Raw genomic sequence first — 12,817 nt, forward strand, 5'->3', positions numbered from 1 at the left:
CTACAGGTGCCCACCAACACGCCCGGCTAATTTTTTTGTCTTTTTAGTAGAGACGGGGTTTCACCATGTTAGCTAGAATGGTCTCGATCTCCTGACCTCGTGATCCACCTGCCTCGGCCTCCCAAAGTGCTGGGATTATGGGCGTGAGCCACCGTGCCCAGCCATGAATTCTTACAAAAAGAAAATAAAGTATAAAGGAGAAAAGAAGATTTCTTTGTTCACCCATCGCTAAGAGCATGGCCAAAACCCTTATAACAAAAGACACAAGGGAAAAGCACACAAGCAAAAGCATACAAATTTATTTAATATAAGTTTTACATGACACATGACACAGAAGCTTTCGGGAATAAATACCCAAAGGAATGGGGAAAACTGTGTATTTTTATGGACATCATACAGAAGTATGATTGAAGAACAAAAGAGTATGGTCCAATATTAGTAAACAAGGGGATCTGGCAAGGCCTGTTTGTTCAGATTCTTCTTGGCATCTCTGTGTCTTTAAAGATAAAGATATTCTTTGGATATAGGGAGGGTATGTCTGGAATGAAGGTTTCCTTCAGAGGAAGGTCAGTTTCTTCTTTATGGTCTGCTTCAAGGGAAAAAGGTCAGAGGAAAATGAGAGTAATCTTCCTGCTTCTGTTGTTTCCACACAGGCAAAGGTGCCGTATTTTGGGGTAGTTGTCATGAATCCTGTCAAAAGGAATAAATGAGATATACCAAGTAACTATAATGCTAAATAAAGTCAGGGAAACAAATTGATATCAGATAACACAAACTTTTGGGAGAAAAACATCATAATGAACAAAAAGGGATATTATAAACAGGTTAAAGGAGCAAAAATCAGAACAAGAAAAATGTAATGCAAATGAAAGAAGGAAAATAGAGATAAGGATAGAAATCAGTAAAACAGAGATGATTAAATGAAAAGTGTTTTAATACAACTGCAAACTTTTGGCAAGACATATCAAGAAAAAGAATTAAAAATGTATATATTATAATTAAAGTGGGTAAATAATTATAGTAAGTATTAAAAATATAAAAATGCTGTGGAAAACTATATGCCAGCAAATTTGAAACCTAGATAAAAAGGATACATGTTTGGAAACATGTAAAATGTCCAAATAGTAAAGCTGATGAGGGCAATAACCACCAAATAAATTAAAAGTACTAATAACGGCAGTTTGTTCTCCATGAAGCCAAAAATAACTTGTTAAACCAGAAATAAGATTCCTAGAACCCTCTTCTGAGTTAGAGCTGGCCAAAAAAGGAATGTGCTAAAGACGAGGTAGGTGAAAATGAAGGAGCTGCCATTCCTCTCTAGAGGTTGCCATAGTCTCTGGGTTGACAGACAGGTGGTTGGCTGGGGCCAGCCTGTTCCAGGTCACAGGAGCTGACTGTGCATATCTCTGCAACTTCACATTCAGCAACTCACATTGATAGCTTGAAATAGGGTGTAGTAGCAATATTTACACTAAAAAAACTGGAAAACACTTAAATCAGGAATTTTCCCTACTCCCCACCCCCAACACAAACCCTGGAAAGGTGGTTGTTAAGTATTTACCACTGTGTGTGTCTATCACATGGTGATAGACATAAAGCTGTCAATAACTTCCCTGTGAATGAACCCTAGGCTCATTATCAGATGCTATGAAGGCAATGATGATCCCTATCTTATTCAAAAAATTCTAGTAAGTAGAAAAAGAATGTAAGCTTCTGATTATATCACAAAGCTGATTATTAACCTCAAACCAAAGTCTGGATATAAGAAAATAACATTATAGGATCATTTCAATATGTGAACATAGATCCCAAAATCCTAAATAAGATATACACTTACTGTTCTAATGCTATATTAAAATGTCTGTATCACAGTCAAACAGATTTTATCCCAGGAATGCAGCAACTGTAACATAAGAAAATCTAGTCATCATAATGCCCCATATTAATGGTCTAAAGCAGAAAAAAATATACGATCATTCCAATGGATGCAGGGAGGCATCTGAAAAATCTCAATACCTTACAGGATTATTTAAAGAAAACCAAATAACAAAACAAAGCAACAAAAAACTGAGAAAAGCTGAAACAATAGAAGGCTCCCCTAACTTGATAAATATCTGCCCAAAATTCTACAGCAAATACATAATCAATAGGACAATATCAGAAATACTGCCACAATTTAATGTAGTACTAGAAGACTTGATTAATGCCACAAAACAAAGAAAATAGGTTAGAAGTATGAAGATTTTGAAGAAGGTGAAATTGTAATTTTTAGATTATACTATTTCTTACACAGAACATTGAAGAAAGTGGATACTTTTACTAATAAGCTTATGAAAGCTTGTAAGTAAACTATTAACAAAAATATCCATAGATATATCTTTACCAATACAACTAACTAAATTATATGATAGAAAACAAAATATTAGTCACTGCCACAGCAAAATATCAAATAAATATCTAGGAATCACCCTAAATAAAATGTTTTCTTCAGTGTAGTGATTCCTCAAAGACTTAAAAACAGAGCTATCATTTGACCTAGCAATCCTATTACAGGGTATATACCCAACAGAATATAAATCTTTCTGTTATAAAGACACAGGCATGCATATGTTCACTGCAACACTATTCACAATAGCAAGGATATGGAATGCCCATTAGTGTTAGACTGAGTAAAGAAATGTGGTACATATACACCATGGAATATTATGCAGCTATAAAAAAAGAATGAGATCATGTCCTTGCACGGACACGGATGGAACCGTTATCCTCAGCAAACTAATACAGGAATAGAAAACCAAATGCCACATGTTCTCACTTATAAATGGGAACTTAATGATGAGAAAACATGGACATATAGAGGGGAACAACACACACTGGGGCCTATAAGAGGGTGGAGAGAGGGAAGAGGGAGAGGATCAGGAAAAATAATTAATGGGTACTAGGGTTAACACCTGGGTGATGAAATAATTTATACAACAAACCCCCAAAACACAAGTGTACCTATATAACAAATCTGCACACGTACCCTTGAACTTAAAAGTTGAAAAACAAATAAATAAAATGTCTTCCTAACAAGTGCAGGAAAAATAACTCTATTAAAGATTTTTAAAACTGAGTAGAAAGTTATACTATGTTCAAGGATGAAACCATTAAATGGTTAAAACACATCAACTGTCACTCAGACTACTCTATTTATATCATGTCATTCCAAAAAAAGAATTGACTAAAATTTGCAATTTGATAGGCTCTTCCCACAATTATATGTAAGAACATAGAATCAGTCAGCAGGACAGTTTAGAAAAAGAAAATGAATAACTTGCTTTAGCAGATATTACGAAGCCAAACAATTAAAGATAGTTGATGGAATAGACAGATGGATAGATAAACAGATAGAGATTGATCAGTAAATAGGTAGTAATTGGTGCAAGAATAGACTATTATGCCAGTGGGAAACAATATATTAGTTTTGTAATAAAGAGGCATCATAAATCAGTAGGAATAGGATGCATTATGAAGTAAATTCTCTATATAAAGGGAAAAACACAGTATATACAAAACTATAAAGCTAAATAAAAAATATAAAAGAATATATTTGAGACCTTGGGGGTAGATTAGGAAATCAGTTTTTAAAATAGTCAAAATAGATACCATAAAGGGAAAAATTAATTTTAATGCAATCAAATTTCATGAAAGATTCATGTTGAGTGAAGCATGTCATAAACAAAATATGAATGACAGACTGATGGAAGACATTCACAATATTTAAGACAGTCAAGGGAATAAGTACAAAAATATAAAGGGAATTCTCATAAATCATCAAGAAAAAAATGGAAATCTATAAGTAAAATGAGCAAGGCTCTGAATAGGCAATTTACAAAAATGAAAACCTTAAATGGTTTAAAAGAATATGATGTTTAGCCTTATTGGTAATCAGAGAAATGCAAATTAAAAGGAGATGCCACTTTACATACATTAGAATGGCAAAATGTAAAAGGTCAGACAGCATCAACTACTGAAAGCCTCGTGAACTACTGGTGGAAGAACATTGAGTGTGAGAACATCCCAGCACTCAACAATTGTCCTTAAAGAGTGGGCCACATATGAAGATGATAGTTAAAGCATTTTTTCTCATACCAAGATGCTGGAGGCCTACAAGGTTTTGATCACTAAATGAATGGGTAAGTAAAATATAATAAATACATACAATGGAAACATAAAATAACAAATAATATTTAATAATAAATATTTTTAATGTTGAGAGAAAATATTAGGAGTGTATTTTGTAGCATAACATCATCTACATAAACTGAAGACACCCCAAAAAAAGCAGCATGTGTGTTACAGACATATACCTAAATGAACATATGAACAACATATAACATGGTATATTTTATGTTAAATTCAATGAAAATGATGCCTATACATAGGTTAGAATCAGGGTAGAAGATAAAAGAAAAAAAACACCATAGAAGATAAAAGGTAAAGCAATGATAAGTGTCTTAATTCAGTTTGTGTTGCCATGCAGAAATACCTGAGACTGGGTAACTTAATAAAGCAAAATGGTCTATTTCGGCTCACAATTCTGCTGGCCAGAAGACTGGGCATCTCGTGAAAGCTTCAGGCTTTTCCACTCAGGGAAAATGAAAGCGAGCAGGTCTGTGCAGAAATCACACGGCAAGAGAGGAAGTAAGAGAGAGGAGGGAGGTGCCAGGCTCTTTTTAACAACCAGCTCTCTGGGAAGTAAGAGAGCAAGAACTCACTCACTGCAGCGAAGATGGCACCAAGACTTTCATGAGGGATCTGCACCCATGACCCAATCACCTCCTATTAGGCCCCACATCTGACATTAGAGATTAAATTTCAACATGAGATTTGGAGAGTCAAACAACCAAAATATAACAATGAGATTACTATGAATTGAGTAAGAACAACTCAACTCTCGTACCTGAAGTTCACACTAGGAAAAACAAAAGGGTCTTTGGATTTCATTCACAGGCACACATTGATGTGTTAGGAGAAAAATGACCATCTGTGTCACATAACTAAATGTCAATTCACAGATTCCATTTCACCCAACTGATTTCTAGATAGATGACACGTTCTTAAGTCTAAATGAGAAACTTGCACACCAAAATGGAAGGAGAGAATGTTATCTTCACCTTTCCCCTACCCCACCCACACACATACAGAAATAATAAAACACTGATATTGGTATAGGAAGAACCTGCCATCCCTGAACAGTATGTAACTTATCAAAGCATGATTTTATTATCTCCACACTTCTGCAAACTCCCAAGTCTCCAAAGAAGAGTAACTCATAGATCTAAGATTCAGTCAGGGGATTAGCTTAAAATAGGAGTAAAATGAGGCATAGTTTGTCTAGAGATTTTTCCTTGGAAAACAAACTACTCTATGCAATTATGTTGACAATTGAAAACTGCTACAGATGGCTTACTAAGTCTATTAATACCAAAAGACCATTATATGCAATTTTGTCATTAATTGCAAAAATCCCATTGATTTTAATCTACAAAAGTAATAAATCCAACACACAATAATTGCTTGTATTTCTAAACCCTAAGAGATTAGACATTTTAAATCTTCTTGTCTCCACTCTTAACTAGGGAATTTAAATATTAGAAAATAAATTTGAAGCATCTACTTTGAAGATGAAAGTATAAATTTTGTCATGGAAACATAAAAACAAATTAATTCAATTTACACTACTGCACTATAGGGTTTCTATAAAAAATGTGATATAAAACTAAACATTAGCACAATTTAACATTCTTGACTCAGAAATAGACCAAACATAGTTCTTAACTCAAATAATATTGCAAACTTGATGTATTTTACAACGTATTTTCTCAATTGTGATTATAGCTACATATATTTTATTATTGGCCTTATGTCTTAAAATAATTTTATTTATATTAAAATTTCCAAATATACAGTCACAATTCTGTAAATACTTTTCATTAGGTTTTAATTTTACAATTTAACAGTAGTCAAATGCAGAAGTCTTAATAATGCTTCTAGAACAAACTACATACTTAAAGAATGTTAAAGCATACACTAAAGAATATAATTGAGGAGAAAGTGCTAAAGACTAACTTTGAACACTAAATGATTCCAAATTACTTTTTCTTTAACATTTCCATGTCTAATTTTGATAAATAAATGGAAACAAAAAATGCAGATTATGATTATATCTGGGAGGAAAGATTATAGGTGATTTTTAGTTTTCACCATCATACTTTAATTATTTTTCATATTTTTCAAATTCTCTCTCTAGGATACCTACTTTTCTTTTACTCAGAGGAAGAATAAATCTTAAAATGAAGAGGACGTTCACGACCAGCAATATTGTTAACCACATATCTGGAGTACAGATCAAGTATAGACCACTGAAAATTATAGACAAAATATAGGATTTTTAAAAAACACATCTAAAGCTTCAAGGCTAAGAATTTTTTAAAAGAGAAAAAAATAGATAAGACACTGAGCAAGAAGAGAGTAAGTTAGGGTTGAATAAGTGATGACTTTACTAACAAGCATTCTAATTTCTAAAGGAAGCTTATTAAAACATTGATTAACTTAGAGCGTGAAATTAAATATGCCTGTTAAATTTTTACATTTTACTCCAAGCTCTATTAAAAGGAGAGTGCCCATTTTCATAGCAGTTTTTACAGTTTTAGTGTACCATCTCAGGATGTGATAGAACTATCATTGCATATCGATGAGGAATTTTGTATTATATACTAAATGGTACGGAGACAATTGGTTGATCAGATGAAAAAAAAGAATGAAATTGAATCCCTCCCATACATCACAAAAACCAATTTCATGCAAACAGAAGCCACAATGAGATATTACTAAACATACATTCAAATGCCTAAAATTAATGACTATCAATACCAAGTGTGGGAGAGAATGTGAAGAAACTAGAATTCTCATACATGGCTGCTGGGAATACAAAATAGGACTACTTTTGAAACATTTTGGTAGTTTTTTATAAAGTTTAATATTAACTTATTATTCCTGGCTATTTTTTCAAGATATATAAACATATGTTCATACAACAACTTGAATACAAATATTCATGACAACTTTTTTCAAAATATTTTTTTAAAAACTGGAAACAGTTTATTAACAGGTAAATAGATGCACAAATTGTGGACTATCCCACAATAGAATGGAATGAGACTCGGCAAATAGAAAGTAAGAAGAAAACAACTACTGCTACATACAACGACACGGATAAACCTCAATTACATTATGCTGAGTGAAAGAAGCCAGACGCAAAATAATACATACTGTAAGGTTCCGTTTATATGAAATTCTTAGAAAAGACAAAACTAATCTCTGGTTATTCAACAGATAAGTGGTTGGTCGGGGCCAGGTGACTTGGGAGCAACAGCCTGTAAAGGGAGCTTTTTGAGGTGATGCAAATATTCGACCTCTTGCTTGTGGTAGGGTTACGAGTGTATGCATTTGTCAAAACCCAAACTATACAGTTCAAATGGGTATATATTTTATTATATTGAATTAAACCTCAATAAAATGTGTGTATACATATATAATTTTATATATAGGTACATATATGATACTTATATATAATAAAAACTTAAATGTTAAAGACAAATCCTTAAACATCTTCTAGAAAAACAAATCAGAATAGTTCTCTGTTTTCTGCATAAAGAGTAAGTTTTTAAACAAATCATAGGAACAAAAATTATAAATTAAGACAAATAGATTTGACTACATTAAAATTGTGAACTTCTTCAACAATACATCAGGAAAAGTGATAGTAAAAATCATAACCAGGGAAAAGATATGAAACACAAAATGATAAAGGATTAGTAACCAGAATATTTTTAAAACTCCTATGAATCAAAAAAGAAAACCCAATTGAGAACTGATAAGATAAAAATAAGCAATTTACTTAAGTGTAAATAAATGTAACTGACCAACAAACATATAAACACATGAAAAGATGCTAAAAGTCATTAAGTATATTCAAATTCAAACCATAACTTGATACCATTTCACACCCACCAGATCTATAAAAATTAAAATATCTGACAAAGTTAGGGATAAGACAGTAAGATTTTTATTTACTACTGGTAGAACTCTAAATTGGAAAAGGTACTTATAAAACTATTTAGCATTACCTGGTATAGTTGAATATGTTCATATCCTGTGACTTAGCAATTCTACCTAAGACTAAAATATTGCAAATAATTAATAGCAACATAGTTAATTTGGATGTATTAAGTTCCTTTAGAACAGTAGTTCTCAAACTTTCGCATGCATCATCATCCCCGGAAGAATTTATTGAAACACAGATCCCTGGGCCCATCCCAGTTTCTGATCGGACAGCTCTGGGATGCTCCCCTAGGACTGGCATTTTTTTTTTTTTTTTTTTTTTTTTTGAGACGGAGTCTTGCTCTGTCGCCCAGGCTGGAGTGCAGTGGTGCAATCTCAGCTCACTGCAAGCTCCGCCTCCCGGGTTCACGCCATTCTCCTGCGTCAGCCTCTCCGAGTAGCTGGGACTACAGGTGCCCGCCACCACGCCCGGCTAACTTTTTGTATTTTTAGTAGAGACGGGGTTTCACTGTGGTCTCAATCTCCTGACCTCGTGATCCGCCCGCCCCGGCCTCCCAAAGTGCTGGGATTACAAGCGTGAGCCACCGCGCCTGGCCTGGACTGGCATTTCTAACAAGATCCTTGGGCCGGGTGCGGTGGCTCACGCCTGTAATCCCAGCACTTTGGGAGGCCGAGGCGGGTGGATCAGGAGGTCAGGAGATCGAGACCATCCTGGCTAACACAGTGAAACCCCGTCTCTACTAAAAATACAAAAAATTAGCCGGGCGAGGTGGCGGGCGCCTGTAGTCCCAGCTACTAGGGAGGCTGAGGCAGGAGAATGGCGTGAACGCCGGGGGGCGGAGCCTGCAGTGAGCCGAGATCGCGCCACTGCACTCCAGCCTGGGCGACCGAGACTCTGCCTCAAAAAAAAAAAAAAAAAAAAAAGATCCTTGGTGATGCTAATGCTACTGAAAGCTGAAAGTAAACCCACACTTTAAGATCTACAGCTCTAGAGTAATGTGCAGTCCCACATATAAAAGTGTAGTAAAAAAAAATCTTCTTTTGCTTAAGAGATCTGCTGTGAAATTTCAAGGAGAAATATTGTTGCTGAGAAACAAACACAAAACAGAAAAAAAAATAAAATAAGTTTACCCCATAAAGGAGTGTGCCTCAAAGTAATTGACAGCCTCTTTGATTTTAAGTCACAATACATGCTACAGGTTAAGTTATTTACTTTATAGTCCTAGAATCTGAAAATAGACACTCATATTTTATCAACTGCAACAAATTAATCATTTTCTAATTGGCAGACTTTTCTGCCATCATTTCTAGTTTCTCAATAATCCGTACATTGCTTTTTATAGAATAGTGAGTAAATTGTGCAAGAGATCTAATTATACCTATTTTTCAGAAGACAAGATGGGTAAACCATGGACTTAAATAGCAAGAAATGAACATCTAATTTTAATTTACTTTCTCTCAACCTCAAGAAAAATAAGAAAATTCCAGTACAATTTATATTTGAAAATATAGTATAGACTAACAAACTCTAAACAATTCATTTCAAACACAATTGTTTTGCAATTCCCAAAGATATTTCCCCGGGACTATCCATGACAGCTTTAAAATCATAAAATTATACAAAAATTGTTCCAGGCATATAATGTTTGACCAGATTTTTCATTTTATGTTATGGCATCATCAAGCAATTTCATTAGAACCTAATAACCATCTATGACTAATAAAAGAAAATACATGTATATTCAAAGAGGTTTGAGTTTTTTAGCAAGAATAATTTTATCAAAAATAGGAAACTTAATACATATGAGTTTTTCATGTGTCTCGTGAAATCATGTGTCTCATGCAAACAAATTTACATGAAATTCTAGTTACTAGTCAATTTAAAATTATTGTAACAATTATCAGCTATATCTAATTTCCACTAAAAAGATAAAATTATATGAGGTTCTATGAACAAATAGTAATTGCAGTAATAGTTAATAGTGTCATAACAAAGAAAATGATTTCATGCCATTAAATCAATGAGGAAAGAGATAAGCCTGAATAAATATATGAGAGTTGGTAAATACTGAATAAGAAGAAGGCAAAATCTTACAAAGAAATTCAAGGAATTGTTTAGCCAAAGAGATTTCTCCATAGACCTAACAATGACACCAGTGAATAAAATCCCATCATCAAAAGCCAAGATATGCCCCATGCTGCATAACCTAGAATGGGCTGATTCACTCCTCTAAAGTTGAAGATTTTGTATTGTAAAATAGGAACAGTTGAGTAGCCTTTCTCATCCAAAATTTTATGTACTCCACAAAGATGTCTAGGAGGAAAGAGAAAGCCAAACTCTACCCCTGGTCTACTTAGACGGCCTTGTTTCCTGCATCCAAGCAGAGGGGCTACCTTTTGCTATTTCACACAAATGCACCATATATCCTAGTCACAGCTCTGTTAATAAAACCTATTCTACCCTGTTGTTTTAAAAATAAAAAAAAGAGTGGATTGATGGTTACCAAAGGCTGGGAAGGAAAGGAGGAGTGGGGAATGAAGAGAAGTTGGTTAATGGATACAAAAATACTATTAGATAGAAGGAATAAGTTCTAATATTTGATATTAGGGAGATTATAATTAATAATAACTTATTGTATATTTCAAAATAGCTAGAAGAAAAGAATGAATGTTCCTAGCATGAATAAAAGATACAGGTTTCAGGTGATGAATATCTCAATTACCCTGATACGATCATTACATATTATAAACATGTATTGAAATATCACATGTACCTCGAAAATATGTGCAACTATTATATATTGATAAATATCAAGTCCGAACATTATCAAACTTCAAAAATAAAAAAGGAGGTAAAGCATGGCAAATATTAGTGTAGTGACTAGCACACAGAAAGCACTTAATAAAGATTAGCTATTATTGAAATGTCAGCTTTCATTAACATCTAAGGATCAGCTCTATAAAAATATCATTATGGACAGAAGAATTTTTAAGATAGTCAGTTAAAGAAATGGTACTGTATCTTGACTTTCTGAATTATTGTGGTATGGGTTGCATGACTGTACACATGCATCTGAAAGCTTAATTTGCATCCTTAACCTTGGTGAATGTTACTATAAATTATACCTCAATGAAACTGATTTTTTAAAATAAAACAAACTGCTGGAGTTTTCCTGGGATTTTTTGTGCCTTACAAAAAGATAAAAGAACCTAAAATCTGTCCTTTTTGTAACCCTGACAGATCTTCTGTTTCCTATCTTGATCATGTTCACTCACATTAGGATTTAGCTTATGGACTTTGGCAGCCATCTTGTGACCAGGAAGTAAGAAACCTAGAGAGGGAACAGGAGAATTATAGAGAGAATGGAGGAGGGAAAAAGACATAAAGCACCCGGGTTCTGTTGCAATAGTGAGCTGTCAAAGCAGGCTTCCTGTACTTGCATTAATCCAACAGACAATGCTGTTAGATTTGGGCATACTATGACTCAATTCTCAAAGCAAAGCATTTTTACAAGTACCAAACTCAGGGAAATTTTCCACTTACAGTATTACGAAGGGAATATCAGATACTACAATGGACACAGACTTCAACTATATAAGGGCGGATGTTTGCTGCTCTGTGTTCCTAGTGTCCCTCCCTCTTCTGGAAACAACACACTTTGGGGAAATTTGTTTCTCTCCCACTGAATTCATGCCCTGGCCCTTAATATTTATGCCTAGTGTTCCATTATTGGAACACTAAGAATGTGGGAGTTATTTGCATCTTACTGTTCAAGGTCATTGCCAAGGTCTGATTGCAAAAAATTCAAAAAATTGCAACCGCAGGCATAAACGGGTTAATACTATGTGTAAATTAAACCTTCTAATAATGCTTTTTTATTATTCAGGAGCTTTGTCCAATCAATTGATCATTTGTTTGTTTTTACTGAAAATAAGTAAATAGTTCATTGTAGCCCCTCAGTGATACATAAGCACTTTTTACTATTTGAAGAAATAAAAGGAACTTTCCTGCACCATTTCCCCAAAACTATGGCAGAAGCTGGCTCCCTGTCATGTCTAACGAGAGTTGTCTCCCACTGAACTTTCCAACACTTTACCAGCTATGAACTTGTCTGTGTGCAGAGTCCTGTGTTTGAGTGCTGATGTTGCTAAGACAACTAATAATTAAAATTTAAGATGTTTGAGATTTTTATATTCATGTCTAAGTGTACAGACAGAAATTGCTAAAAACAATCTATGATTATAAGCTAAAATGAAATACTGTAGGCTGGTGCTAGTTGAAACTGCCTATTCACCTTTCCACTTACCTCAAATTCTCCCCATCATCAGAATCTATATTGAGCCTCCTTTGTAATGGAGTTGTCTCAAACTACAACACCGCATAATGATTTTCCCTGTTCTTCAACCATACAGTATAGATATCAGCTGTCAACATTTGCATTTTGGCAATTTTATATTTAACTTTTTAACATTTATGTTAGGTTCAGCGGTACATATGCAGGTTTGTTATATGGGTAAATTGTATGTCATGGTGGTTTGGTGTACAGATTATTTCATCGCCCAGGTAATAATTATAGTACCCAGTAGGTAGGTTTTTGATCCTCACTCTCCTCCCACCCTCCACCTCCAAGTAGGCGATGGTGTCTGTTGTCCCTTTCTTTGGGTCCATGTGGATTCAAGGTTTAGCTGCCACTTATAAGCGAGAACA

The 12,817-nt window shown here is 34.2% G+C and overlaps 1 long non-coding RNA gene across 1 annotated transcript in view; it reads right to left on the reverse strand.

The window, feature by feature from the left end:
* Positions 1-277: 277 nt before the first annotated feature.
* Positions 278-12,817, reverse strand: part of LOC129486054 (uncharacterized) — an 84,976-nt gene continuing 72,436 nt past the window's right edge. The window contains exons 2-3 of the long non-coding RNA XR_008658845.2: positions 1,838-1,903; positions 278-690 (exon numbers count right to left, since the gene is read on the reverse strand). This is a non-coding gene — a long non-coding RNA (uncharacterized lncRNA). The remainder of the gene's footprint in view (positions 691-1,837; positions 1,904-12,817) is intronic.

The sequence above is a fragment of the Symphalangus syndactylus genome, chromosome 7 (genome assembly GCF_028878055.3).
Source record: "Symphalangus syndactylus isolate Jambi chromosome 7, NHGRI_mSymSyn1-v2.1_pri, whole genome shotgun sequence".
Lineage (NCBI taxonomy): Eukaryota > Metazoa > Chordata > Mammalia > Primates > Hylobatidae > Symphalangus > Symphalangus syndactylus.